The 24,319-nt window shown below is 39.3% G+C and overlaps 20 non-coding genes across 20 annotated transcripts; all 20 read right to left on the minus strand.

Moving 5' to 3' along the window:
• Positions 1-42: 42 nt before the first annotated feature.
• On the minus strand, positions 43-161 carry LOC140028308 (5S ribosomal RNA). The gene has a single exon (XR_011832268.1). It is a non-coding gene; the product is annotated as a 5S ribosomal RNA (ribosomal RNA).
• A 1,124-nt stretch (positions 162-1,285) lies between these two features.
• LOC140031296 (5S ribosomal RNA) lies at positions 1,286-1,404 on the minus strand. The gene has a single exon (XR_011835217.1). It is a non-coding gene; the product is annotated as a 5S ribosomal RNA (ribosomal RNA).
• A 1,135-nt stretch (positions 1,405-2,539) lies between these two features.
• LOC140031297 (5S ribosomal RNA) lies at positions 2,540-2,658 on the minus strand. Its single transcript, XR_011835218.1, has one exon. It is a non-coding gene; the product is annotated as a 5S ribosomal RNA (ribosomal RNA).
• A 1,124-nt stretch (positions 2,659-3,782) lies between these two features.
• On the minus strand, positions 3,783-3,901 carry LOC140031246 (5S ribosomal RNA). The gene has a single exon (XR_011835167.1). It is a non-coding gene; the product is annotated as a 5S ribosomal RNA (ribosomal RNA).
• Positions 3,902-5,025: 1,124 nt separating this feature from the next.
• Positions 5,026-5,144, minus strand: LOC140031815 (5S ribosomal RNA). Its single transcript, XR_011835740.1, has one exon. It is a non-coding gene; the product is annotated as a 5S ribosomal RNA (ribosomal RNA).
• A 1,135-nt stretch (positions 5,145-6,279) lies between these two features.
• Positions 6,280-6,398, minus strand: LOC140027130 (5S ribosomal RNA). The gene has a single exon (XR_011831082.1). It is a non-coding gene; the product is annotated as a 5S ribosomal RNA (ribosomal RNA).
• Positions 6,399-7,523: 1,125 nt separating this feature from the next.
• On the minus strand, positions 7,524-7,642 carry LOC140028319 (5S ribosomal RNA). Its single transcript, XR_011832278.1, has one exon. It is a non-coding gene; the product is annotated as a 5S ribosomal RNA (ribosomal RNA).
• Positions 7,643-8,767: 1,125 nt separating this feature from the next.
• Positions 8,768-8,886, minus strand: LOC140030639 (5S ribosomal RNA). Its single transcript, XR_011834554.1, has one exon. It is a non-coding gene; the product is annotated as a 5S ribosomal RNA (ribosomal RNA).
• A 1,124-nt stretch (positions 8,887-10,010) lies between these two features.
• LOC140031247 (5S ribosomal RNA) lies at positions 10,011-10,129 on the minus strand. The gene has a single exon (XR_011835168.1). It is a non-coding gene; the product is annotated as a 5S ribosomal RNA (ribosomal RNA).
• A 1,124-nt stretch (positions 10,130-11,253) lies between these two features.
• Positions 11,254-11,372, minus strand: LOC140030305 (5S ribosomal RNA). The gene has a single exon (XR_011834219.1). It is a non-coding gene; the product is annotated as a 5S ribosomal RNA (ribosomal RNA).
• A 1,135-nt stretch (positions 11,373-12,507) lies between these two features.
• LOC140030852 (5S ribosomal RNA) lies at positions 12,508-12,626 on the minus strand. The gene has a single exon (XR_011834771.1). It is a non-coding gene; the product is annotated as a 5S ribosomal RNA (ribosomal RNA).
• Positions 12,627-13,751: 1,125 nt separating this feature from the next.
• Positions 13,752-13,870, minus strand: LOC140031298 (5S ribosomal RNA). The gene has a single exon (XR_011835219.1). It is a non-coding gene; the product is annotated as a 5S ribosomal RNA (ribosomal RNA).
• Positions 13,871-15,005: 1,135 nt separating this feature from the next.
• Positions 15,006-15,124, minus strand: LOC140027241 (5S ribosomal RNA). The gene has a single exon (XR_011831194.1). It is a non-coding gene; the product is annotated as a 5S ribosomal RNA (ribosomal RNA).
• A 1,125-nt stretch (positions 15,125-16,249) lies between these two features.
• LOC140030670 (5S ribosomal RNA) lies at positions 16,250-16,368 on the minus strand. Its single transcript, XR_011834589.1, has one exon. It is a non-coding gene; the product is annotated as a 5S ribosomal RNA (ribosomal RNA).
• A 1,125-nt stretch (positions 16,369-17,493) lies between these two features.
• Positions 17,494-17,612, minus strand: LOC140022194 (5S ribosomal RNA). The gene has a single exon (XR_011826176.1). It is a non-coding gene; the product is annotated as a 5S ribosomal RNA (ribosomal RNA).
• Positions 17,613-18,737: 1,125 nt separating this feature from the next.
• Positions 18,738-18,856, minus strand: LOC140030776 (5S ribosomal RNA). The gene has a single exon (XR_011834695.1). It is a non-coding gene; the product is annotated as a 5S ribosomal RNA (ribosomal RNA).
• A 1,125-nt stretch (positions 18,857-19,981) lies between these two features.
• Positions 19,982-20,100, minus strand: LOC140031299 (5S ribosomal RNA). The gene has a single exon (XR_011835220.1). It is a non-coding gene; the product is annotated as a 5S ribosomal RNA (ribosomal RNA).
• Positions 20,101-21,225: 1,125 nt separating this feature from the next.
• LOC140030887 (5S ribosomal RNA) lies at positions 21,226-21,344 on the minus strand. The gene has a single exon (XR_011834806.1). It is a non-coding gene; the product is annotated as a 5S ribosomal RNA (ribosomal RNA).
• Positions 21,345-22,470: 1,126 nt separating this feature from the next.
• Positions 22,471-22,589, minus strand: LOC140030983 (5S ribosomal RNA). The gene has a single exon (XR_011834903.1). It is a non-coding gene; the product is annotated as a 5S ribosomal RNA (ribosomal RNA).
• Positions 22,590-23,714: 1,125 nt separating this feature from the next.
• LOC140031094 (5S ribosomal RNA) lies at positions 23,715-23,833 on the minus strand. Its single transcript, XR_011835015.1, has one exon. It is a non-coding gene; the product is annotated as a 5S ribosomal RNA (ribosomal RNA).
• Positions 23,834-24,319: the final 486 nt, after the last annotated feature.

Below are 24,319 nucleotides of genomic sequence, written 5' to 3' on the forward strand. Positions count from 1 at the left end.
AAAGAACGAATAGGAAATTTGGATTTCGAAACAAAAAAGAGAGGGGTGCAACACGAGGACTTCCCAGGGGGTCACCCATCCTAGTACTACTCTCGCCCAAGCACGCTTAACTTCGGAGTTCTGATGGGATCCGGTGCATTAGTGCTGGTATGATCGCACCCGCCATGTTCCTTTCGCTTTATTCTTTTAAACTACCCCGTCCTGCGAAGCAGTGTGGCTTTTCTAGACCGAAATTCATTTTAAGCGTCAATTCAAGCATTTTCCTCTTATCCTTTTATTTATTTACTTTATTTTTTTTTTTGTTATTGATTTGCACCCTGTTTTTTTCCCTCATCCCGCAACTCTAAATTATCATGAAATCAATCCTTCACGCTTGCAGTTAGGGGTGGCAATTCGGGTCCAAATCAGGTTGGCGGGTCGGGTTCGGGTCAACAGACCCGCCAGAAAATCTGTTGACCCGAACCCCGACCCGCCAACCCGTGACGGGTCAGGTATGCTGACCCGAAATCGAAAATTTCAGGTTTACGGGGCGGCGGGTCGACCCGAAATGACCCGAAACTTAATTTTAATTTATTAATTTATCACTGTAATTTCTAATAAAATCAATTTCTCACAAAACTAATTACATAATCAAGTAATAAAAATTTAAATAAATGATTCCAAATCAAATCTAAAATAAATTAAACACCGTAAAAGTGTTTTATCCCAAGCAAAATATAAAATAAATTAAAACAATACAAAAGTGAAAAATAATATAATATATTATTTGTCCAAGTATAATAATTTCAACTTCACACAAATTAAATAAATTCGTTTAGGATTAAGTAATTAATGCCTTTGAAAAAAAGAATAACTTAGTTTAGTTAGATAAAATTATTTTTATGTTTATTAAATTATTTTTAATTCGTAAACAGGTCATATCGGGTCATATCAGGTCACCACGGGTTGACCCGAAATCGACCGGTTTTCTTTTCGGGTTCATCGGGTCCAACCCGAATTCCCGAAACCTCAACCCAAACCCATTAATTTCGTGTTAGGTTCGTGTCGTGTTTTCAGGTCGTGTCGAAAATTGCCACCCCTAGTTGCGGTGATACATTTGCGCCGACAAATTTGAGCGACGATCCGGGCTTTGATCGAGCCGTACCGTTCCTGATTTGTCTCGCGCCTTCAGATCCTCCTTCACGCTTCGACAAGAAGCAAAATATTAAGCAATCGTTCCGACGGAGCTAAATTACTACAGGATAAAGAACGAATAGGAAATTTGGATTTCGAAACAAAAAAGAGAGGGGTGCAACACGAGGACTTCCCAAGGGGTCACCCATCCTAGTACTACTCTCGCCCAAGCACGCTTAATTTCGGAGTTCTGATGGGATCCGGTGCATTAGTGCTGGTATGATCGCACCCGCCATGTTCCTTTCGCTTTATTCTTTTAAACTACCCCGTCCTGCGAAGCAGTGTGGCTTTTCTAGACCGAAATTCATTTTAAGCGTCAATTCAAGCATTTTCCTCTTATCCTTTTATTTATTTACTTTATATTTTTTTTTGTTATTGATTTGCACCCTGTTTTTTTCCCTCATCCCGCAACTCTAAATTATCATGAAATCAATCCTTCACGCTTGCAGTTAGGGGTGGCAATTCGGGTCCAAATCATGTTGGCGGGTCGGGTTCGGGTCAACAGACCCGCCAGAAAATCTGTTGACCCGAACCCCGACCCGCCAACCCGTAACGGGTCAGGTATGCTGACCCGAACCCGAAAATTTCAGGTTTACGGGGCGGCGGGTCGACCCGAAATGACCCGAAACTTAATTTTAATTTATTAATTTATCACTGTAATTTCTGATAAAATCAATTTCTCACAAAACTAATTACATAATCAAGTAATAAAAATTTAAATAAATGATTCCAAATCAAATCTAAAATAAATTAAACACCGTAAAAGTGTTTTATCCCAAGCAAAATATAAAATAAATTAAAACAATACAAAAGTGAAAAATAATATAATATATTATTTGTCCAAGTATAATAATTTCAACTTCACACAAATTAAATAAATTCGTTTAGGATTAAGTAATTAATGCCTTTGAAAAAAAGAATAACTTAGTTTAGTTAGATAAAATTATTTTTATGTTTATTAAATTATTTTTAATTCGTAAACGGGTCATATCGGGTCATATCAGGTCACCACGGGTTGACCCGAAATCGACCGGTTTTCTTTTCGGGTTCATCGGGTCCAACCCGATTCTGACCCGAATTCCCGAAACCTCAACCCAAACCCATTAATTTCGTGTTAGGTTCGTGTCGTGTTTTCAGGTCGTGTCGAAAATTGCCACCCCTAGTTGCGGTGATACATTTGCGCCGACAAATTTGAGCGACGATCCGGGCTTTGATCGAGCCGTACCGTTCCTGATTTGTCTCGCGCCTTCAGATCCTCCTTCACGCTTCGACAAGAAGCAAAATATTAAGCAATCGTTCCGACGGAGCTAAATTACTACAGGATAAAGAACGAATAGGAAATTTGGATTTCGAAACAAAAAAGAGAGGGGTGCAACACGAGGACTTCCCAAGGGGTCACCCATCCTAGTACTACTCTCGCCCAAGCACGCTTAATTTCGGAGTTCTGATGGGATCCGGTGCATTAGTGCTGGTATGATCGCACCCGCCATGTTCCTTTCGCTTTATTCTTTTAAACTACCCCGTCCTGCGAAGCAGTGTGGCTTTTCTAGACCGAAATTCATTTTAAGCGTCAATTCAAGCATTTTCCTCTTATCCTTTTATTTATTTACTTTATATTTTTTTTTGTTATTGATTTGCACCCTGTTTTTTTCCCTCATCCCGCAACTCTAAATTATCATGAAATCAATCCTTCACGCTTGCAGTTAGGGGTGGCAATTCGGGTCCAAATCAGGTTGGCGGGTCGGGTTCGGGTCAACAGACCCGCCAGAAAATCTGTTGACCCGAACCCCGACCCGCCAACCCGTGACGGGTCAGGTATGCTGACCCGAACCCGAAAATTTCAGGTTTACGGGGCGGCGGGTCGACCCCAAATGACCCGAAACTTAATTTTAATTTATTAATTTATCACTGTAATTTCTGATAAAATCAATTTCTCACAAAACTAATTACATAATCAAGTAATAAAAATTTAAATAAATGATTCCAAATCAAATCTAAAATAAATTAAACACCGTAAAAGTGTTTTATCCCAAGCAAAATATAAAATAAATTAAAACAATACAAAAGTGAAAAATAATATAATATATTATTTGTCCAAGTATAATAATTTCAACTTCACACAAATTAAATAAATTCGTTTAGGATTAAGTAATTAATGCCTTTGAAAAAAAGAATAACTTAGTTTAGTTAGATAAAATTATTTTTATGTTTATTAAATTATTTTTAATTCGTAAACGGGTCATATCGGGTCATATCAGGTCACCACGGGTTGACCCGAAATCGACCGGTTTTCTTTTCGGGTTCATCGGGTCCAACCCGAATTCCCGAAACCTCAACCCAAACCCATTAATTTCGTGTTAGGTTCGTGTCGTGTTTTCAGGTCGTGTCGAAAATTGCCACCCCTAGTTGCGGTGATACATTTGCGCCGACAAATTTGAGCGACGATCCGGGCTTTGATCGAGCCGTACCGTTCCTGATTTGTCTCGCGCCTTCAGATCCTCCTTCACGCTTCGACAAGAAGCAAAATATTAAGCAATCGTTCCGACGGAGCTAAATTACTACAGGATAAAGAACGAATAGGAAATTTGGATTTCGAAACAAAAAAGAGAGGGGTGCAACACGAGGACTTCCCAGGGGGTCACCCATCCTAGTACTACTCTCGCCCAAGCACGCTTAACATCGGAGTTCTGATGGGATCCGGTGCATTAATGCTGGTATGATCGCACCCGCCATGTTCCTTTCGCTTTATTCTTTTAAACTACCCCGTCCTGCGAAGCAATGTGGCTTTTCTAGACCGAAATTCATTTTAAGCGTCAATTCAAGCATTTTCCTCTTATCCTTTTATTTATTTACTTTATATTTTTTTTTGTTATTGATTTGCACCCTGTTTTTTTCCCTCATCCCGCAACTCTAAATTATCATGAAATCAATCCTTCACGCTTGCAGTTAGGGGTGGCAATTCGGGTCCAAATCAGGTTGGCGGGTCGGGTTCTGGTCAACAGACCCGCCAGAAAATCTGTTGACCCGAACCCCGACCCGCCTACCCGTGACGGGTCAGGTATGCTGACCCGAACCCGAAAATTTCAGGTTTACGGGGCGGCGGGTCGACCCGAAATGACCCGAAAATTAATTTTAATTTATTAATTTATCACTGTAATTTCTAATAAAATCAATTTCTCACAAAACTAATTACATAATCAAGTAATAAAAATTTAAATAAATGATTCCAAATCAAATCTAAAATAAATTAAACACCGTAAAAGTGTTTTATCCCAAGCAAAATATAAAATAAATTAAAACAATACAAAAGTGAAAAATAATATAATATATTATTTGTCCAAGTATAATAATTTCAACTTCACACAAATTAAATAAATTCGTTTAGGATTAAGTAATTAATGCCTTTGAAAAAAAGAATAACTTAGTTTAGTTAGATAAAATTATTTTTATGTTAATTAAATTATTTTTAATTCGTAAACAGGTCATATCGGGTCATATCAGGTCACCACGGGTTGACCCGAAATCGACCGGTTTTCTTTTCGGGTTCATCGGGTCCAACCCGAATTCCCGAAACCTCAACCCAAACCCATTAATTTCGTGTTAGGTTCGTGTCGTGTTTTCAGGTCGTGTCGAAAATTGCCACCCCTAGTTGCGGTGATACATTTGCGCCGACAAATTTGAGCGACGATCCGGGCTTTGATCGAGCCGTACCGTTCCTGATTTGTCTCGCGCCTTCAGATCCTCCTTCACGCTTCGACAAGAAGCAAAATATTAAGCAATCGTTCCGACGGAGCTAAATTACTACAGGATAAAGAACGAATAGGAAATTTGGATTTCGAAACAAAAAAAAAAGGGGTGCAACACGAGGACTTCCCAGGGGGTCACCCATCCTAGTACTACTCTCGCCCAAGCACGCTTAATTTCGGAGTTCTGATGGGATCCGGTGCATTAGTGCTGGTATGATCGTACCCGCCATGTTCCTTTCGCTTTATTCTTTTAAACTACCCCGTCCTGCGAAGCAGTGTGGCTTTTCTAGACCGAAATTCATTTTAAGCGTCAATTCAAGCATTTTCCTCTTATCCTTTTATTTATTTACTTTATATTTTTTTTTGTTATTGATTTGCACCCTGTTTTTTTCCCTCATCCCGCAACTCTAAATTATCATGAAATCAATCCTTCACGCTTGCAGTTAGGGGTGGCAATTCGGGTCCAAATCAGGTTGGCGGGTCGGGTTCGGGTCAACAGACCCGCCAGAAAATCTGTTGACCCGAACCCCGACCCGCCAACCCGTGACGGGTCAGGTATGCTGACCCGAACCCGAAAATTTCAGGTTTACGGGGCGGCGGGTCGACCCCAAATGACCCGAAACTTAATTTTAATTTATTAATTTATCACTGTAATTTCTAATAAAATCAATTTCTCACAAAACTAATTACATAATCAAGTAATAAAAATTTAAATAAATGATTCCAAATCAAATCTAAAATAAATTAAACACCGTAAAAGTGTTTTATCCCAAGCAAAATATAAAATAAATTAAAACAATACAAAAGTGAAAAATAATATAATATATTATTTGTCCAAGTATAATAATTTCAACTTCACACAAATTAAATAAATTCGTTTAGAATTAAGTAATTAATGCCTTTGAAAAAAAGAATAACTTAGTTTAGTTAGATAAAATTATTTTTATGTTTATTAAATTATTTTTAATTCGTAAACGGGTCATATCGGGTCATATCAGGTCACCACGGGTTGACCCGAAATCGACCGGTTTTCTTTTCGGGTTCATCGGGTCCAACCCGATTCTGACCCGAATTCCCGAAACCTCAACCCAAACCCATTAATTTCGTGTTAGGTTCGTGTCGTGTTTTCAGGTCGTGTCGAAAATTGCCACCCCTAGTTGCGGTGATACATTTGCGCCGACAAATTTGAGCGACGATCCGGGCTTTGATCGAGCCGTACCGTTCCTGATTTGTCTCGCGCCTTCAGATCCTCCTTCACGCTTCGACAAGAAGCAAAATATTAAGCAATCGTTCCGACGGAGCTAAATTACTACAGGATAAAGAACGAATAGGAAATTTGGATTTCGAAACAAAAAAGAGAGGGGTGCAACACGTGGACTTCCCAGGGGGTCACCCATCCTAGTACTACTCTCGCCCAAGCACGCTTAACTTCGGAGTTCTGATGGGATCCGGTGCATTAGTGCTGGTATGATCGCACCCGCCATGTTCCTTTCGCTTTATTCTTTTAAACTACCCCGTCCTGCGAAGCAGTGTGGCTTTTCTAGACCGAAATTCATTTTAAGCGTCAATTCAAGCATTTTCCTCTTATCCTTTTATTTATTTAATTTATATTTTTTTTTGTTATTGATTTGCACCCTGTTTTTTTCCCTCATCCCGCAACTCTAAATTATCATGAAATCAATCCTTCACGCTTGCAGTTAGGGGTGGCAATTCGGGTCCAAATCAGGTTGGCGGGTCGGGTTCGGGTCAACAGACCCGCCAGAAAATCTGTTGACCCGAACCCCGACCCGCCAACCCGTGACGGGTCAGGTATGCTGACCCGAACCCGAAAATTTCAGGTTTACGGGGCGGCGGGTCGACCCGAAATGACCCGAAACTTAATTTTAATTTATTAATTTATCACTGTAATTTCTGATAAAATCAATTTCTCACAAAACTAATTACATAATCAAGTAATAAAAATTTAAATAAATGATTCCAAATCAAATCTAAAATAAATTAAACACCGTAAAAGTGTTTTATCCCAAGCAAAATATAAAATAAATTAAAACAATACAAAAGTGAAAAATAATATAATATATTATTTGTCCAAGTATAATAATTTCAACTTCACACAAATTAAATAAATTCGTTTAGGATTAAGTAATTAATGCCTTTGAAAAAAAGAATAACTTAGTTTAGTTAGATAAAATTATTTTTATGTTTATTAAATTATTTTTAATTCGTAAACGAGTCATATCAGGTCACCACGGGTTGACCCGAAATCGACCGGTTTTCTTTTCGGGTTCATCGGGTCCAACCCGATTCTGACCCGAATTCCCGAAACCTCAACCCAAACCCATTAATTTCGTGTTAGGTTCGTGTCGTGTTTTCAGGTCGTGTCGAAAATTGCCACCCCTAGTTGCGGTGATACATTTGCGCCGACAAATTTGAGCGACGATCCGGGGTTTGATCGAGCCGTACCGTTCCTGATTTGTCTCGCGCCTTCAGATCCTCCTTCACGCTTCGACAAGAAGCAAAATATTAAGCAATCGTTCCGACGGAGCTAAATTACTACAGGATAAAGAACGAATAGGAAATTTGGATTTCGAAACAAAAAAGAGAGGGGTGCAACACGAGGACTTCCCAGGGGGTCACCCATCCTAGTACTACTCTCGCCCAAGCACGCTTAACTTCGGAGTTCTGATGGGATCCGGTGCATTAGTGCTGGTATGATCGCACCCGCCATGTTCCTTTCGCTTTATTCTTTTAAACTACCCCGTCCTGCGAAGCAGTGTGGCTTTTCTAGACCGAAATTCATTTTAAGCGTCAATTCAAGCATTTTCCTCTTATCCTTTTATTTATTTACTTTATTTTTTTTTTTGTTATTGATTTGCACCCTGTTTTTTTCCCTCATCCCGCAACTCTAAATTATCATGAAATCAATCCTTCACGCTTGCAGTTAGGGGTGGCAATTCGGGTCCAAATCAGGTTGGCGGGTCGGGTTCGGGTCAACAGACCCGCCAGAAAATCTGTTGACCCGAACCCCGACCCGCCAACCCGTGACGGGTCAGGTATGCTGACCCGAAATCGAAAATTTCAGGTTTACGGGGCGGCGGGTCGACCCGAAACGACCCGAAACTTAATTTTAATTTATTAATTTATCACTGTAATTTCTAATAAAATCAATTTCTCACAAAACTAATTACATAATCAAGTAATAAAAATTTAAATAAATGATTCCAAATCAAATCTAAAATAAATTAAACACCGTAAAAGTGTTTTATCCCAAGCAAAATATAAAATAAATTAAAACAATACAAAAGTGAAAAATAATATAATATATTATTTGTCCAAGTATAATAATTTCAACTTCACACAAATTAAATAAATTCGTTTAGGATTAAGTAATTAATGCCTTTGAAAAAAAGAATAACTTAGTTTAGTTAGATAAAATTATTTTTATGTTTATTAAATTATTTTTAATTCGTAAACGGGTCATATCAGGTCACCACTGGTTGACCCGGAATCGACCGGTTTTCTTTTCGGGTTCATCGGGTCCAACCCGATTCTGACCCGAATTCCCGAAACCTCAACCCAAACCCATTAATTTCGTGTTAGGTTCGTGTCGTGTTTTCAGGTCGTGTCGAAAATTGCCACCCCTAGTTGCGGTGATACATTTGCGCCGACAAATTTGAGCGACGATCCGGGCTTTGATCGAGCCGTACCGTTCCTGATTTGTCTCGCGCCTTCAGATCCTCCTTCACGCTTCGACAAGAAGCAAAATATTAAGCAATCGTTCCGACGGAGCTAAATTACTACAGAATAAAGAACGAATAGGAAATTTGGATTTCGAAACAAAAAAGAGAGAGGTGCAACACGAGGACTTCCCAGGGGGTCACCCATCCTAGTACTACTCTCGCCCAAGCACGCTTAACTTCGGAGTTCTGATGGGATCCGGTGCATTAGTGCTGGTATGATCGCACCCGCCATGTTCCTTTCGCTTTATTCTTTTAAACTACCCCGTCCTGCGAAGCAGTGTGGCTTTTCTAGACCGAAATTCATTTTAAGCGTCAATTCAAGCATTTTCCTCTTATCCTTTTATTTATTTACTTTATATTTTTTTTTGTTATTGATTTGCACCCTGTTTTTTTCCCTCATCCCGCAACTCTAAATTATCGTGAAATCAATCCTTCACGCTTGCAGTTAGGGGTGGCAATTCGGGTCCAAATCAGGTTGGCGGGTCGGGTTCGGGTCAACAGACCCGCCAGAAAATCTGTTGACCCGAACCCCGACCCGCCAACCCGTGACGGGTCAGGTATGCTGACCCGAACCCGAAAATTTCAGGTTTACGGGGCGGCGGGTCGACCCCAAATGACCCGAAACTTAATTTTAATTTATTAATTTATCACTGTAATTTCTGATAAAATCAATTTCTCACAAAACTAATTACATAATCAAGTAATAAAAATTTAAATAAATGATTCCAAATCAAATCTAAAATAAATTAAACACCGTAAAAGTGTTTTATCCCAAGCAAAATATAAAATAAATTAAAACAATACAAAAGTGAAAAATAATATAATATATTATTTGTCCAAGTATAATAATTTCAACTTCACACAAATTAAATAAATTCGTTTAGGATTAAGTAATTAATGCCTTTGAAAAAAAGAATAACTTAGTTTAGTTAGATAAAATTATTTTTATGTTTATTAAATTATTTTTAATTCGTAAACGGGTCATATCGGGTCATATCAGGTCACCACGGGTTGACCCGAAATCGACCGGTTTTCTTTTCGGGTTCATCGGGTCCAACCCGAATTCCCGAAACCTCAACCCAAACCCATTAATTTCGTGTTAGGTTCGTGTCGTGTTTTCAGGTCGTGTCGAAAATTGCCACCCCTAGTTGCGGTGATACATTTGCGCCGACAAATTTGAGCGACGATCCGGGCTTTGATCGAGCCGTACCGTTCCTGATTTGTCTCGCGCCTTCAGATCCTCCTTCACGCTTCGACAAGAAGCAAAATATTAAGCAATCGTTCCGACGGAGCTAAATTACTACAGGATAAAGAACGAATAGGAAATTTGGATTTCGAAACAAAAAAGAGAGGGGTGCAACACGAGGACTTCCCAGGGGGTCACCCATCCTAGTACTACTCTCGCCCAAGCACGCTTAACATCGGAGTTCTGATGGGATCCGGTGCATTAATGCTGGTATGATCGCACCCGCCATGTTCCTTTCGCTTTATTCTTTTAAACTACCCCGTCCTGCGAAGCAATGTGGCTTTTCTAGACCGAAATTCATTTTAAGCGTCAATTCAAGCATTTTCCTCTTATCCTTTTATTTATTTACTTTATATTTTTTTTTGTTATTGATTTGCACCCTGTTTTTTTCCCTCATCCCGCAACTCTAAATTATCATGAAATCAATCCTTCACGCTTGCAGTTAGGGGTGGCAATTCGGGTCCAAATCAGGTTGGCGGGTCGGGTTCTGGTCAACAGACCCGCCAGAAAATCTGTTGACCCGAACCCCGACCCGCCTACCCGTGACGGGTCAGGTATGCTGACCCGAACCCGAAAATTTCAGGTTTACGGGGCGGCGGGTCGACCCGAAATGACCCGAAAATTAATTTTAATTTATTAATTTATCACTGTAATTTCTAATAAAATCAATTTCTCACAAAACTAATTACATAATCAAGTAATAAAAATTTAAATAAATGATTCCAAATCAAATCTAAAATAAATTAAACACCGTAAAAGTGTTTTATCCCAAGCAAAATATAAAATAAATTAAAACAATACAAAAGTGAAAAATAATATAATATATTATTTGTCCAAGTATAATAATTTCAACTTCACACAAATTAAATAAATTCGTTTAGGATTAAGTAATTAATGCCTTTGAAAAAAAGAATAACTTAGTTTAGTTAGATAAAATTATTTTTATGTTAATTAAATTATTTTTAATTCGTAAACAGGTCATATCGGGTCATATCAGGTCACCACGGGTTGACCCGAAATCGACCGGTTTTCTTTTCGAGTTCATCGGGTCCAACCCGAATTCCCGAAACCTCAACCCAAACCCATTAATTTCGTGTTAGGTTCGTGTCGTGTTTTCAGGTCGTGTCGAAAATTGCCACCCCTAGTTGCGGTGATACATTTGCGCCGACAAATTTGAGCGACGATCCGGGCTTTGATCGAGCCGTACCGTTCCTGATTTGTCTCGCGCCTTCAGATCCTCCTTCACGCTTCGACAAGAAGCAAAATATTAAGCAATCGTTCCGACGGAGCTAAATTACTACAGGATAAAGAACGAATAGGAAATTTGGATTTCGAAACAAAAAAGAAAGGGGTGCAACACGAGGACTTCCCAGGGGGTCACCCATCCTAGTACTACTCTCGCCCAAGCACGCTTAACTTCGGAGTTCTGATGGGATCCGGTGCATTAATGCTGGTATGATCGCACCCGCCATGTTCCTTTCGCTTTATTCTTTTAAACTACCCCGTCCTGCGAAGCAGTGTGGCTTTTCTAGACCGAAATTCATTTTAAGCGTCAATTCAAGCATTTTCCTCTTATCCTTTTATTTATTTACTTTATATTTTTTTTTGTTATTGATTTGCACCCTGTTTTTTTCCCTCATCCCGCAACTCTAAATTATCATGAAATCAATCCTTCACGCTTGCAGTTAGGGGTGGCAATTCGGGTCCAAATCAGGTTGGCGGGTCGGGTTCGGGTCAACAGACCCGCCAGAAAATCTGTTGACCCGAACCCCGACCCGCCAACCCGTGACGGGTCAGGTATGCTGACCCGAACCCGAAAATTTCAGGTTTACGGGGCGGCGGGTCGACCCCAAATGACCCGAAACTTAATTTTAATTTATTAATTTATCACTGTAATTTCTAATAAAATCAATTTCTCACAAAACTAATTACATAATCAAGTAATAAAAATTTAAATAAATGATTCCAAATCAAATCTAAAATAAATTAAACACCGTAAAAGTGTTTTATCCCAAGCAAAATATAAAATAAATTAAAACAATACAAAAGTGAAAAATAATATAATATATTATTTGTCCAAGTATAATAATTTCAACTTCACACAAATTAAATAAATTCGTTTAGGATTAAGTAATTAATGCCTTTGAAAAAAAGAATAACTTAGTTTAGTTAGATAAAATTATTTTTATGTTTATTAAATTATTTTTAATTCGTAAACGGGTCATATCGGGTCATATCAGGTCACCACGGGTTGACCCGAAATCGACCGGTTTTCTTTTCGGGTTCATCGGGTCCAACCCGATTCTGACCCGAATTCCCGAAACCTCAACCCAAACCCATTAATTTCGTGTTAGGTTCGTGTCGTGTTTTCAGGTCGTGTCGAAAATTGCCACCCCTAGTTGCGGTGATACATTTGCGCCGACAAATTTGAGCGACGATCCGGGCTTTGATCGAGCCGTACCGTTCCTGATTTGTCTCGCGCCTTCAGATCCTCCTTCACGCTTCGACAAGAAGCAAAATATTAAGCAATCGTTCCGACGGAGCTAAATTACTACAGGATAAAGAACGAATAGGAAATTTGGATTTCGAAACAAAAAAGAGAGGGGTGCAACACTTGGACTTCCCAGGGGGTCACCCATCCTAGTACTACTCTCGCCCAAGCACGCTTAACTTCGGAGTTCTGATGGGATCCGGTGCATTAGTGCTGGTATGATCGCACCCGCCATGTTCCTTTCGCTTTATTCTTTTAAACTACCCCGTCCTGCGAAGCAGTGTGGCTTTTCTAGACCGAAATTCATTTTAAGCGTCAATTCAAGCATTTTCCTCTTATCCTTTTATTTATTTAATTTATATTTTTTTTTGTTATTGATTTGCACCCTGTTTTTTTCCCTCATCCCGCAACTCTAAATTATCATGAAATCAATCCTTCACGCTTGCAGTTAGGGGTGGCAATTCGGGTCCAAATCAGGTTGGCGGGTCGGGTTCGGGTCAACAGACCCGCCAGAAAATCTGTTGACCCGAACCCCGACCCGCCAACCCGTGACGGGTCAGGTATGCTGACCCGAACCCGAAAATTTCAGGTTTACGGGGCGGCGGGTCGACCCGAAATGACCCGAAACTTAATTTTAATTTATTAATTTATCACTGTAATTTCTGATAAAATCAATTTCTCACAAAACTAATTACATAATCAAGTAATAAAAATTTAAATAAATGATTCCAAATCAAATCTAAAATAAATTAAACACCGTAAAAGTGTTTTATCCCAAGCAAAATATAAAATAAATTAAAACAATACAAAAGTGAAAAATAATATAATATATTATTTGTCCAAGTATAATAATTTCAACTTCACACAAATTAAATAAATTCGTTTAGGATTAAGTAATTAATGCCTTTGAAAAAAAGAATAACTTAGTTTAGTTAGATAAAATTATTTTTATGTTTATTAAATTATTTTTAATTCGTAAACGAGTCATATCAGGTCACCACGGGTTGACCCGAAATCGACCGGTTTTCTTTTCGGGTTCATCGGGTCCAACCCGATTCTGACCCGAATTCCCGAAACCTCAACCCAAACCCATTAATTTCGTGTTAGGTTCGTGTCGTGTTTTCAGGTCGTGTCGAAAATTGCCACCCCTAGTTGCGGTGATACATTTGCGCCGACAAATTTGAGCGACGATCCGGGCTTTGATCGAGCCGTACCGTTCCTGATTTGTCTCGCGCCTTCAGATCCTCCTTCACGCTTCGACAAGAAGCAAAATATTAAGCAATCGTTCCGACGGAGCTAAATTACTACAGGATAAAGAACGAATAGGAAATTTGGATTTCGAAACAAAAAAGAGAGGGGTGCAACACGAGGACTTCCCAAGGGGTCACCCATCCTAGTACTACTCTCGCCCAAGCACGCTTAATTTCGGAGTTCTGATGGGATCCGGTGCATTAGTGCTGGTATGATCGCACCCGCCATGTTCCTTTCGCTTTATTCTTTTAAACTACCCCGTCCTGCGAAGCAGTGTGGCTTTTCTAGACCGAAATTCATTTTAAGCGTCAATTCAAGCATTTTCCTCTTATCCTTTTATTTATTTACTTTATATTTTTTTTTGTTATTGATTTGCACCCTGTTTTTTTCCCTCATCCCGCAACTCTAAATTATCATGAAATCAATCCTTCACGCTTGCAGTTAGGGGTGGCAATTCGGGTCCAAATCAGGTTGGCGGGTCGGGTTCGGGTCAACAGACCCGCCAGAAAATCTGTTGACCCGAACCCCGACCCGCCAACCCGTAACGGGTCAGGTATGCTGACCCGAACCCGAAAATTTCAGGTTTACGGGGCGGCGGGTCGACCCGAAATGACCCGAAACTTAATTTTAATTTATTAATTTATCACTGTAATTTCTGATAAAATCAATTTCTCACAAAACTAATTACATAATCAAGTAATAAAAATTTAAATAAATGATTCCAAATCAAATCTAAAATAAATTAAACACCGTAAAAGTGTTTTATCCCAAGCAAAATATAAAATAAATTAAAACAATACAAAAGTGAAAAATAATATAATATATTATTTGTCCAAGTATAATAATTTCAACTTCACACAAATTAAATAAATTCGTTTAGGATTAAGTAATTAATGCCTTTGAAAAAAAGAATAACTTAGTTTAGTTAGATAAAATTATTTTTATGTTTATTAAATTATTTTTAATTCGTAAACGGGTCATATCGGGTCATATCAGGTCACCACGGGTTGACCCGAAATCGACCGGTTTTCTTTTCGGGTTCATCGGGTCCAACCCGATTCTGACCCGAATTCCCGAAACCTCAACCCAAACCCATTAATTTCGTGTTAGGTTCGTGTCGTGTTTTCAGGTCGTGTCGAAAATTGCCACCCCTAGTTGCGGTGATACATTTGCGCCGACAAATTTGAGCGACGATCCGGGCTTTGATCGAGCCGTACCGTTCCTGATTTGTCTCGCGCCTTCAGATCCTCCTTCACGCTTCGACAAGAAGCAAAATATTAAGCAATCGTTCCGACGGAGCTAAATTACTACAGGATAAAGAACGAATAGGAAATTTGGATTTCGAAACAAAAAAGAGAGGGGTGCAACACGTGGACTTCCCAGGGGGTCACCCATCCTAGTACTACTCTCGCCCAAGCACGCTTAACTTCGGAGTTCTGATGGGATCCGGTGCATTAGTGCTGGTATGATCGCACCCGCCATGTTCCTTTCGCTTTATTCTTTTAAACTACCCCGTCCTGCGAAGCAGTGTGGCTTTTCTAGACCGAAATTCATTTTAAGCGTCAATTCAAGCATTTTCCTCTTATCCTTTTATTTATTTACTTTATATTTTTTTTTGTTATTGATTTGCACCCTGTTTTTTTCCCTCATCCCGCAACTCTAAATTATCATGAAATCAATCCTTCACGCTTGCAGTTAGGGGTGGCAATTCGGGTCCAAATCAGGTTGGCGGGTCGGGTTCGGGTCAACAGACCCGCCAGAAAATCTGTTGACCCGAACCCCGACCCGCCAACCCGTGACGGGTCAGGTATGCTGACCCGAACCCGAAAATTTCAGGTTTACGGGGCGGCGGGTCGACCCGAAATGACCCGAAACTTAATTTTAATTTATTAATTTATCACTGTAATTTCTGATAAAATCAATTTCTCACAAAACTAATTACATAATCAAGTAATAAAAATTTAAATAAATGATTCCAAATCAAATCTAAAATAAATTAAACACCGTAAAAGTGTTTTATCCCAAGCAAAATATAAAATAAATTAAAACAATACAAAAGTGAAAAATAATATAATATATTATTTGTCCAAGTATAATAATTTCAACTTCACACAAATTAAATAAATTCGTTTAGGATTAAGTAATTAATGCCTTTGAAAAAAAGAATAACTTAGTTTAGTTAGATAAAATTATTTTTATGTTTATTAAATTATTTTTAATTCGTAAACGAGTCATATCAGGTCACCACGGGTTGACCCGAAATCGACCGGTTTTCTTTTCGGGTTCATCGGGTCCAACCCGATTCTGACCCGAATTCCCGAAACCTCAACCCAAACCCATTAATTTCGTGTTAGGTTCGTGTCGTGTTTTCAGGTCGTGTCGAAAATTGCCACCCCTAGTTGCGGTGATACATTTGCGCCGACAAATTTGAGCGACGATCCGGGCTTTGATCGAGCCGTACCGTTCCTGATTTGTCTCGCGCCTTCAGATCCTCCTTCACGCTTCGACAAGAAGCAAAATATTAAGCAATCGTTCCGACGGAGCTAAATTACTACAGGATAAAGAACGAATAGGAAATTTGGATTTCGAAACAAAAAAGAGAGGGGTGCAACACGAGGACTTCCCAGGGGGTCACCCATCCTAGTACTACTCTCGCCCAAGCACGCTTAACTTCGGAGTTCTGATGGGATCCGGTGCTTTAGTGCTGGTATGATCGCACCCGCCATGTTCCTTTCGCTTTATTCTTTTAAACTACCCCGTCCTGCGAAGCAGTGTGGCTTTTCTAGACCGAAATTCATTTTAAGCGTCAATTCAAGCATTTTCCTCTTATCCTTTTATTTATTTACTTTATATTTTTTTTTGTTATTGATTTGCACCCTGTTTTTTTCCCTCATCCCGCAACTCTAAATTATCATGAAATCAATCCTTCACGCTTGCAGTTAGGGGTGGCAATTCGGGTCCAAATCAGGTTGACGGGTCGGGTTCGGGTCAACAGACCCGCCAGAAAATCTGTTGACCCGAACCCCGACCCGCCAACCCGTGACGGGTCAGGTATGCTGACCCGAACCCGAAAATTTCAGGTTTACGGGGCGGCGGGTCGACCCGAAATGACCCGAAACTTAATTTTAATTTATTAATTTATCACTGTAATTTCTGATAAAATCAATTTCTCACAAAACTAATTACATAATCAAGTAATAAAAATTTAAATAAATGATTCCAAATCAAATCTAAAATAAATTAAACACCGTAAAAGTGTTTTATCCCAAGCAAAATATAAAATAAATTAAAACAATACAAAAGTGAAAAATAATATAATATATTATTTGTCCAAGTATAATAATTTCAACTTCACACAAATTAAATAAATTCGTTTAGGATTAAGTAATTAATGCCTTTGAAAAAAAGAATAACTTAGTTTAGTTAGATAAAATTATTTTTATGTTTATTAAATTATTTTTAATTCGTAAACGAGTCATATCAGGTCACCACGGGTTGACCCGAAATCGACCGGTTTTCTTTTCGGGTTCATCGGGTCCAACCCGATTCTGACCCGAATTCCCGAAACCTCAACCCAAACCCATTAATTTCGTGTTAGGTTCGTGTCGTGTTTTCAGGTCGTGTCGAAAATTGCCACCCCTAGTTGCGGTGATACATTTGCGCCGACAAATTTGAGCGACGATCCGGGCTTTGATCGAGCCGTACCGTTCCTGATTTGTCTCGCGCCTTCAGACCCGCCTTCATGCTTCGACAAGAAGCAAAATATAAAGCAATCGTTCCGAAGGAGCTAAATTACTACAGGATAAAGAACGAATAGGAAATTTGGATTTCGAAACAAAAAAGAGAGGGGTGCAACACGAGGACTTCCCAAGGGGTCACCCATCCTAGTACTACTCTCGCCCAAGCACGCTTAACTTCGGAGTTCTGATGGGATCCGGTGCTTTAGTGCTGGTATGATCGCACCCGCCATGTTCCTTTCGCTTTATTCTTTTAAACTACCCCGTCCTGCGAAGCAGTGTGGCTTTTCTAGACCGAAATTCATTTTAAGCGTCAATTCAAGCATTTTCCTCTTATCCTTTTATTTATTTACTTTATATTTTTTTTTGTTATTGATTTGCACCCTGTTTTTTTCCCTCATCCCGCAACTCTAAATTATCATGAAATCAATCCTTCACGCTTGCAGTTAGGGGTGGCAATTCGGGTCCAAATCAGGTTGGCGGGTCGGGTTCGGGTCAACAGACCCGCCAGAAAATCTGTTGACCCGAACCCCGACCCGCCAACCCGTGACGGGTCAGGTATGCTGACCCGAACCCGAAAATTTCAGGTTTACGGGGCGGCGGGTCGACCCGAAATGACCCGAAACTTAATTTTAATTTATTAATTTATCACTGTAATTTCTGATAAAATCAATTTCTCACAAAACTAATTACATAATCAAGTAATAAAAATTTAAATAAATGATTCCAAATCAAATCTAAAATAAATTAAACACCGTAAAAGTGTTTTATCCCAAGCAAAATATAAAATAAATTAAAACAATACAAAAGTGAAAAATAATATAATATATTATTTGTCCAAGTATAATAATTTCAACTTCACACAAATTAAATAAATTCGTTTAGGATTAAGTAATTAATGCCTTTGAAAAAAAGAATAACTTAGTTTAGTTAGATAAAATTATTTTTATGTTTATTAAATTATTTTTAATTCGTAAACGAGTCATATCAGGTCACCACGGGTTGACCCGAAATCGACCGGTTTTCTTTTCGGGTTCATCGGGTCCAACCCGATTCTGACCCGAATTCCCGAAACCTCAACCCAAACCCATTAATTTCGTGTTAGGTTCGTGTCGTGTTTTCAGGTCGTGTCGAAAATTGCCACCCCTAGTTGCGGTGATACATTTGCGCCGACAAATTTGAGCGACGATCCGGGCTTTGATCGAGCCGTACCGTTCCTGATTTGTCTCGCGCCTTCAGATCCTCCTTCACGCTTCGACAAGAAGCAAAATATTAAGCAATCGTTCCGACGGAGCTAAATTACTACAGGATAAAGAACGAATAGGAAATTTGGATTTCGAAACAAAAAAGAGAGGGGTGCAACACGAGGACTTCCCAGGGGGTCACCCATCCTAGTACTACTCTCGCCCAAGCACGCTTAACTTCGGAGTTCTGATGGGATCCGGTGCTTTAGTGCTGGTATGATCGCACCCGCCATGTTCCTTTCGCTTTATTCTTTTAAACTACCCCGTCCTGCGAAGCAGTGTGGCTTTTCTAGACCGAAATTCATTTTAAGCGTCAATTCAAGCATTTTCCTCTTATCCTTTTATTTATTTAATTTATATTTTTTTTTGTTATTGATTTGCACCCTGTTTTTTTCCCTCATCCCGCAACTCTAAATTATCATGAAATCAATCCTTCACGCTTGCAGTTAGGGGTGGCAATTCGGGTCCAAATCAGGTTGACGGGTCGGGTTCGGGTCAACAGACCCGCCAGAAAATCTGTTGACCCGAACCCCGACCCGCCAACCCGTGACGGGTCAGGTATGCTGACCCGAACCCGAAAATTTCAGGTTTACGGGGCGGCGGGTCGACCCGAAATGACCCGAAACTTAATTTTAATTTATTAATTTATCACTGTAATTTCTGATAAAATCAATTTCTCACAAAACTAATTACATAATCAAGTAATAAAAATTTAAATAAATGATTCCAAATCAAATCTAAAATAAATTAAACACCGTAAAAGTGTTTTATCCCAAGCAAAATATAAAATAAATTAAAACAATACAAAAGTGAAAAATAATATAATATATTATTTGTCCAAGTATAATAATTTCAACTTCACACAAATTAAATAAATTCGTTTAGGATTAAGTAATTAATGCCTTTGAAAAAAAGAATAACTTAGTTTAGTTAGATAAAATTATTTTTATGTTTATTAAATTATTTTTAATTCGTAAACGAGTCATATCAGGTCACCACGGGTTGACCCGAAATCGACCGGTTTTCTTTTCGGGTTCATCGGGTCCAACCCGATTCTGACCCGAATTCCCGAAACCTCAACCCAAACCCATTAATTTCGTGTTAGGTTCGTGTCGTGTTTTCAGGTCGTGTCGAAAATTGCCACCCCTAGTTGCGGTGATACATTTGCGCCGACAAATTTGAGCGACGATCCGGGCTTTGATCGAGCCGTACCGTTCCTGATTTGTCTCGCGCCTTCAGACCCGCCTTCATGCTTCGACAAGAAGCAAAATATAAAGCAATCGTTCCGAAGGAGCTAAATTAATACAGGATAAAGAACGAATAGGAAATTTGGATTTCGAAACAAAAAAGAGAGGGGTGCAACACGAGGACTTCCCAAGGGGTCACCCATCCTAGTACTACTCTCGCCCAAGCACGCTTAATTTCGGAGTTCTGATGGGATCCGGTGCATTAGTGCTGGTATGATCGCACCCGCCATGTTCCTTTCGCTTTATTCTTTTAAACTACCCCGTCCTGCGAAGCAGTGTGGCTTTTCTAGACCGAAATTCATTTTAAGCGTCAATTCAAGCATTTTCCTCTTATCCTTTTATTTATTTAATTTATATTTTTTTTTGTTATTGATTTGCACCCTGTTTTTTTCCCTCATCCCGCAACTCTAAATTATCATGAAATCAATCCTTCACGCTTGCAGTTAGGGGTGGCAATTCGGGTCCAAATCAGGTTGACGGGTCGGGTTCGGGTCAACAGACCCGCCAGAAAATCTGTTGACCCGAACCCCGACCCGCCAACCCGTGACGGGTCAGGTATGCTGACCCGAACCCGAAAATTTCAGGTTTACGGGGCGGCGGGTCGACCCGAAATGACCCGAAACTTAATTTTAATTTATTAATTTATCACTGTAATTTCTGATAAAATCAATTTCTCACAAAACTAATTACATAATCAAGTAATAAAAATTTAAATAAATGATTCCAAATCAAATCTAAAATAAATTAAACACCGTAAAAGTGTTTTATCCCAAGCAAAATATAAAATAAATTAAAACAATACAAAAGTGAAAAATAATATAATATATTATTTGTCCAAGTATAATAATTTCAACTTCACACAAATTAAATAAATTCGTTTAGGATTAAGTAATTAATGCCTTTGAAAAAAAGAATAACTTAGTTTAGTTAGATAAAATTATTTTTATGTTTATTAAATTATTTTTAATTCGTAAACGAGTCATATCAGGTCACCACGGGTTGACCCGAAATCGACCGGTTTTCTTTTCGGGTTCATCGGGTCCAACCCGATTCTGACCCGAATTCCCGAAACCTCAACCCAAACCCATTAATTTCGTGTTAGGTTCGTGTCGTGTTTTCAGGTCGTGTCGAAAATTGCCACCCCTAGTTGCGGTGATACATTTGCGCCGACAAATTTGAGCGACGATCCGGGCTTTGATCGAGCCGTACCGTTCCTGATTTGTCTCGCGCCTTCAGATCCTCCTTCACGCTTCGACAAGAAGCAAAATATTAAGCAATCGTTCCGACGGAGCTAAATTACTACAGGATAAAGAACGAATAGGAAATTTGGATTTCGAAACAAAAAAGAGAGGGGTGCAACACGAGGACTTCCCAGGGGGTCACCCATCCTAGTACTACTCTCGCCCAAGCACGCTTAACTTCGGAGTTCTGATGGGATCCGGTGCTTTAGTGCTGGTATGATCGCACCCGCCATGTTCCTTTCGCTTTATTCTTTTAAACTACCCCGTCCTGCGAAGCAGTGTGGCTTTTCTAGACCGAAATTCATTTTAAGCGTCAATTCAAGCATTTTCCTCTTATCCTTTTATTTATTTAATTTATATTTTTTTTTGTTATTGATTTGCACCCTGTTTTTTTCCCTCATCCCGCAACTCTAAATTATCATGAAATCAATCCTTCACGCTTGCAGTTAGGGGTGGCAATTCGGGTCCAAATCAGGTTGACGGGTCGGGTTCGGGTCAACAGACCCGCCAGAAAATCTGTTGACCCGAACCCCGACCCGCCAACCCGTGACGGGTCAGGTATGCTGACCCGAACCCGAAAATTTCAGGTTTACGGGGCGGCGGGTCGACCCGAAATGACCCGAAACTTAATTTTAATTTATTAATTTATCACTGTAATTTCTGATAAAATCAATTTCTCACAAAACTAATTACATAATCAAGTAATAAAAATTTAAATAAATGATTCCAAATCAAATCTAAAATAAATTAAACACCGTAAAAGTGTTTTATCCCAAGCAAAATATAAAATAAATTAAAACAATACAAAAGTGAAAAATAATATAATATATTATTTGTCCAAGTATAATAATTTCAACTTCACACAAATTAAATAAATTCGTTTAGGATTAAGTAATTAATGCCTTTGAAAAAAAGAATAACTTAGTTTAGTTAGATAAAATTATTTTTATGTTTATTAAATTATTTTTAATTCGTAAACGGGTCATATCGGGTCATATCAGGTCACCACGGGTTGACCCGAAATCGACCGGTTTTCTTTTCGGGTCCAACCCGATTCTGACCCGAATTCCCGAAACCTCAACCCAAACCCATTAATTTCGTGTTAGGTTCGTGTCGTGTTTTCAGGTCGTGTCGAAAATTGCCACCCCTAGTTGCGGTGATACATTTGCGCCGACAAATTTGAGCGACGATCCGGGCTTTGATCGAGCCGTACCGTTCCTGATTTGTCTCGCGCCTTCAGATCCTCCTTCACGCTTCGACAAGAAGCAAAATATTAAGCAATCGTTCCGACGGAGCTAAATTACTACAGGATAAAGAACGAATAGGAAATTTGGATTTCGAAACAAAAAAGAGAGGGGTGCAACACGAGGACTTCCCAGGGGGTCACCCATCCTAGTACTACTCTCGCCCAAGCACGCTTAACTTCGGAGTTCTGATGGGATCCGGTGCTTTAGTGCTGGTATGATCGCACCCGCCATGTTCCTTTCGCTTTATTCTTTTAAACTACCCCGTCCTGCGAAGCAGTGTGGCTTTTCTAGACCGAAATTCATTTTAAGCGTCAATTCAAGCATTTTCCTCTTATCCTTTTATTTATTTAATTTATATTTTTTTTTGTTATTGATTTGCACCCTGTTTTTTTCCCTCATCCCGCAACTCTAAATTATCATGAAATCAATCCTTCACGCTTGCAGTTAGGGGTGGCAATTCGGGTCCAAATCAGGTTGACGGGTCGGGTTCGGGTCAACAGACCCGCCAGAAAATCTGTTGACCCGAACCCCGACCCGCCAACCCGTGACGGGTCAGGTATGCTGACCCGAACCCGAAAATTTCAGGTTTACGGGGCGGCGGGTCGACCCGAAATGACCCGAAACTTAATTTTAATTTATTAATTTATCACTGTAATTTCTGATAAAATCAATTTCTCACAAAACTAATTACATAATCAAGTAATAAAAATTTAAATAAATGATTCCAAATCAAATCTAAAATAAATTAAACACCGTAAAAGTGTTTTATCCCAAGCAAAATATAAAATAAATTAAAACAATACAAAAGTGAAAAATAATATAATATATTATTTGTCCAAGTATAATAATTTCAACTTCACACAAATTAAATAAATTCGTTTAGGATTAAGTAATTAATGCCTTTGAAAAAAAGAATAACTTAGTTTAGTTAGATAAAATTATTTTTATGTTTATTAAATTATTTTTAATTCGTAAACGAGTCATATCAGGTCACCACGGGTTGACCCGAAATCGACCGGTTTTCTTTTCGGGTTCATCGGGTCCAACCCGATTCTGACCCGAATTCCCGAAACCTCAACCCAAACCCATTAATTTCGTGTTAGGTTCGTGTCGTGTTTTCAGGTCGTGTCGAAAATTGCCACCCCTAGTTGCGGTGATACATTTGCGCCGACAAATTTGAGCGACGATCCGGGCTTTGATCGAGCCGTACCGTTCCTGATTTGTCTCGCGCCTTCAGATCCTCCTTCACGCTTCGACAAGAAGCAAAATATTAAGCAATCGTTCCGACGGAGCTAAATTACTACAGGATAAAGAACGAATAGGAAATTTGGATTTCGAAACAAAAAAGAGAGGGGTGCAACACGAGGACTTCCCAGGGGGTCACCCATCCTAGTACTACTCTCGCCCAAGCACGCTTAACTTCGGAGTTCTGATGGGATCCGGTGCTTTAGTGCTGGTATGATCGCACCCGCCATGTTCCTTTCGCTTTATTCTTTTAAACTACCCCGTCCTGCGAAGCAGTGTGGCTTTTCTAGACCGAAATTCATTTTAAGCGTCAATTCAAGCATTTTCCTCTTATCCTTTTATTTATTTACTTTATATTTTTTTTTGTTATTGATTTGCACCCTGTTTTTTTCCCTCATCCCGCAACTCTAAATTATCATGAAATCAATCCTTCACGCTTGCAGTTAGGGGTGGCAATTCGGGTCCAAATCAGGTTGACGGGTCGGGTTCGGGTCAACAGACCCGCCAGAAAATCTGTTGACCCGAACCCCGACCCGCCAACCCGTGACGGGTCAGGTATGCTGACCCGAACCCGAAAATTTCAGGTTTACGGGGCGGCGGGTCGACCCGAAATGACCCGAAACTTAATTTTAATTTATTAATTTATCACTGTAATTTCTGATAAAATCAATTTCTCACAAAACTAATTACATAATCAAGTAATAAAAATTT

The sequence above is a fragment of the Coffea arabica genome, chromosome 11e (genome assembly GCF_036785885.1).
Source record: "Coffea arabica cultivar ET-39 chromosome 11e, Coffea Arabica ET-39 HiFi, whole genome shotgun sequence".
Taxonomy (NCBI): Eukaryota; Viridiplantae; Streptophyta; class Magnoliopsida; order Gentianales; family Rubiaceae; genus Coffea; species Coffea arabica.